This window comes from Sciurus vulgaris (assembly GCF_902686455.1).
Source record: "Sciurus vulgaris genome assembly, chromosome: 8".
NCBI classification, from domain to species: domain Eukaryota; kingdom Metazoa; phylum Chordata; class Mammalia; order Rodentia; family Sciuridae; genus Sciurus; species Sciurus vulgaris.
In genome coordinates, this window is record NC_136468.1 from 126,097,612 (window position 1) to 126,102,122 (window position 4,511).

Sequence of the window (4,511 nt, forward strand, 5' to 3'; positions counted from 1 at the left end):
CACCATTTGTTGAAGAGGCTTTCTTTTCTCCATTGCATATTTTTGACACCTTTGTCTAGGATGAGAAAATTGTATTTATTTGGGTTTGTGTCCGTGTCCTCTATTCTGTACCATTGATCTACCTGTCTATTTTGGTACCAATACCATGCCGTTTTTGTTACTATTGTTTTGTAATAGAGTTGAAGTTCTGGTATTGTGATACCCCCTGCTTTGCTCTTTCTACTGACGATTGCTTTAGCTATTCTGGGTTTCTTATTCTTCCAGATGAATTTCATAATTGCTTGCTCTATTTCTGTAAGGTACATCATTGGGATTTCAATTGGAATTGCATTGAATCTATATAGCACTTTTGGTAGTTTGGCCATTTTGACAATATTAATTCTGCCTATCCAAGAACATGGGAGATCTTTCCATCTTCTAAGGTTTCTTTAATTTCTTTCTTTAGAGTTCTGAAGTTCTCATTGTAGAGGTCTTTTACCTCTTTTGTGAGATTGGTTTCCAGGTTTTTTTTTTTTTTTGATGCTATTGTGAATGGGGTAGTTTTCCTAATTTCTCTTTCTGAAGATTCATCAATTACGTATAGAAATGCATTGGATTTATGAGCATTGATCTTGTAACCTGCAACTTTACTGAATTCACTTATGAGTTCTAAGAGTTTTCTGGTGGAATTTCCAGGCTCCTCTAAATATATAATCATGTCATCAGTGAACAGGGATAGTTTGAGTTCTTCTTTTCCAATTCGTATCCCTTTCATTTCTTTGGTTTGTCTAATTGCTCTGCCTAGAGTCTCAAGAACAATGTTGAATAGAAGTGGTGAAAGAGGGCATCCCTGCCTTGTTCCAGTTTTTAGGCGGAATGCTTTCAGTTTTTCACCATTTAGAATGATATTGGCCATGGGCTTAGCGTAGATGGCCTTCACAATTTTAAGGAATGATCCCATTACCACAATTTTTTCTAGTGTTTTGAGCATGAAGGGATGCTGTGTTTTATCGAATGCTTTTTCTGCATCTATCGAAATAATCATGTGATCCTTAACTTTTAGTCTGTTGATATGGTGAATGACATTTATTGATTTCCAGATGTTGAACCAACCTTGCATCCCTGGGATAAAACCGACTTGATTGTGGTGCACTCTCTTTTTAATATATTTTTGTATGCATTTTGCTAAAATTTTGTTGAGAATTTTTGCATCGATATTCATTAAGGATATTGGTCTGAAATCTTCTTTCCTCGATGAGTCTCTGTCTGGTTTAGGTATCAGGGTGATATTGGCTTCACAGAATGAGTTTGGGAGGTTTCCCTCCTCTTTTTTTTATGGAATACTTTGAGAAGTATTGGAATGAGCTCTTCTTTAAAGGTTTTGTAGAACTCGGCTGAGAAACCATCTGGTCCCGGACTTTTCTTTGTTGGTAGGCTTTTGATGACTTCTTCTATTTCATTACTTGAAATTGATTTATTTAAGTTGTGTATGTCCTCCTCGTTCAGTTTAGGTAATTCATGTCTCTAGAAACTTGTTGATGTCTTCGAGGTTTTCTGTTTTGTTGGAGTATAGATTTTCAAGTAGCTTCTAATTATGTTTTGTATTTCACTCGTGTCTGTTGTGATATTTCCTTGTTCATTTCGGATTTTAGTAATTTGAGTTTTCTCCCTCTTTCTCTTTGTTAGTGTGGCTAAGGCTTTATGAATTCTGTTTATTTTTTCAAAGAACCAACTATTTATTTTGTTAATTTTTCCAATTGTTTCTTTTCTTTCAATTTCATTGATTTCGGCTCTGATTTTAACTATTTCCTGTCTTCTACTACTTTTGGTGTTGGTCTGCTCTTGTTTTTCTAGGTCTTTGAGCTGTAGTGTTAAGTCGTTTATTTGTTGATTCTACTTCTTTTGTTGAATGCGCCCCATGAAATAAATCTTCCTCCAAGTACTGCTTTCATAGTGTCCCAGAGATTTTGATATGATGTTTCTTTGTTCTCATTTACTTCTAAGAATTTTTTAATTTTCCTCTTGATGTCTTCTGTTATCCATTCATCATGTAACAGTGTATTATTTAATCTCCAATATTGGAGATGTTTCTGTTTTTTATTCTTTCATTTATTTCTAATTTCTGTCCATTATGATCTGATAGAGTACAAGGTAGTATATCTTGTTGTATTTGCTAACAGTAGCTTTGTGGCATAAAACATGGTCTATTTTAGAAAAGGATCCATGTGCTGCTGAGAAGAAAGTGTATTCGTTCTTTGTTGGATGGTATATTCTATGTAAGTCGGTTAAGTCTAAATTGTTGATTGTGTTATTGAGATCTATGGTTTCTTTATTCAATTTTTGTTTGGAAGATTTATCCAGCGGTGAGAGAGGTGTGTTAAAATCACCTAGTATTATTGTGTTGTGGTCTATTTGATTTCTGGAATTGAGAAGGATTTGTTTGACGTGCATGGATGAGCCAATGTTCGGGGCATTGATATTTATGATTGTTATGTCTCGCTGATTTATGCTTCCCTTAAGCAGTATGTAATGTCCTTCTTTATCCCTTCTGACTAGTTTTGGCTTGAAATCCACATTATCTGAAATGAGGATGGATACTGCAGCTTTTTTGCTGTGTCCGTGTGCATGGTATGTTTTTTTCCCATCCTTTCACCTTTAGTCTATGGGTATCTCTTTCTATGAGATGGGTCTCTTGCAGGCAGCATATTGTTGGATTTTTCTTTTTAATCCAATCTGCCAGTCTATGTCTTTTGATTGATGAGTTCAGGCCATTAACATTCAGGGTTATTATTGTGATATGATTGTATTCCTAGTCATTGCACTCATTTTTGTTTTTTGACATGATTTGATTTCTCCTTTATTTGGCTGTTCCTTTAGGCTAATTCCTCCCGTTGCTGATTTGCTTCTTTGTTTTTCATCTCTTCCTCATGGAATATTTTGCTGAGAATGTTCTGTAATGCTGGCTTTCTTTTTGTAAATTTCTTTAGCTTTTGTTTATCATGGAAGGATCTTATCGTCAAATCTGAAAGTAAGTTTTGGTGGGTATAAGATTCTTGGTTGGCATCCATTTTCTTTCAGGGCTTGGTAAATGTTGTTCCAGGTCCTTCTAGTTTTTAGGGTCTGGATTGAAAAATCTGCTGATATTCTTATTGGTTTCCCCCTGAATGTAATGATTCTTTTCTCTCACGGCCTTTAAAATTCTGTCTTTATTTTGTGTGTTAGGTATTTTCATAATAATGTGCGTTGGTGTGGGTCTGTTGTAATTTTGCATATTTGGAGTCCTATAAGCCTCTTGTACTTGGTTTTCCATTTCATTCTTCAGATTTGGAAAATTTTCTGATATTATTTCGTTGAATAGATTGTTCATTCCTTTGGTTTGTTTCTCTAAGCCTTCCTCAATCCCAATAATTCTTAAATTTGGCCTCTTCATGATATCCCATAATTCTTATAGATTCTGTTCATGATTTCTTACCATCTTTTCTGTTTGGTCAACCTTGTTTTCAAGATTAAATATTTTGTCTTCAATATCTGAGGTTCTGTCTTCCAGGTGATCTATCCTATTGGTTATGCTTTCTATGGAGTTTTTAACTTGATTTATTGTTTCCTTCATTTCAAGGATTTCTGTTTGTTTTTTTTTTCAGTATCTCTAACTCTTTATTGAAATGTTCTTTTGCTTCCTTTATTTGCTTTTTTAACTGTTGATTGGTGCGTTCATTTAGTGCCTGCATTTTTTTCTCTCATCTCCTCGCTTGCTTCCCTGATTGTTTTAATTATGTACATTCTGAACTCCCTTTCAGACATTTCTTCTGCTGTGCTGTCATTGGGTTTTATTGATATAGTATCTAGGTTTTTGGGACATTTTCTTCCCTTGTTTTCTCATATTGGTCAGATGTCAGTGGGACTCTGGGATATTGTAGATTTCCTCTATTGGCTTATAGTGTCCCTGTAGATTTCCAGTGTATCACCTACCAGCCTTCAATAGCCTGAAGTCTTGGATTAACTTGATAATATAGTGCTTCCAAAGAACGGTGCTCCTAACCTGCTACTGGTTCCAGGGAGAGAGACCTGGAGAGGTCTCTTGCTGCCCAACCCTGGTCCCAGAGGCTGGTTGCAGGTTGGAGGTCTCCACTGGTTTGGGGACTTGTGGCTGGCTCTGTGTAGACAGGCTTTCACTGGGCGGTCTGCCCGAGAAGCTAGCCTAGAGAGGCGCTTCCCACCGGAGGGGGCTGGACTGCTTGGGGAAGTCCCTGGCGCCCTGTGCTGGTCACTGAAGCATCCTGCGGGCGGGCCGGAGCTGGCCGAGGTGGGCCAGATCTGGCCGCGCTGCTTCTGTGCAGAAAGGCTCTCACTGGGGTGCCTGCTCTGCGAGGCTGGAGAATCTGTCCCTGTGGTAGTAGCTCACTGCCAGACTGTACAGAGCTGCCTGGGGAGACTCTATCTGCCCTGTCCTACTCTAATAAGCTGCTCGAATCCGGGCATGCTGCCCAGCTGAGCTTCACTGGGTTGGGGAGACTCACCCCGTGGTTCTATTT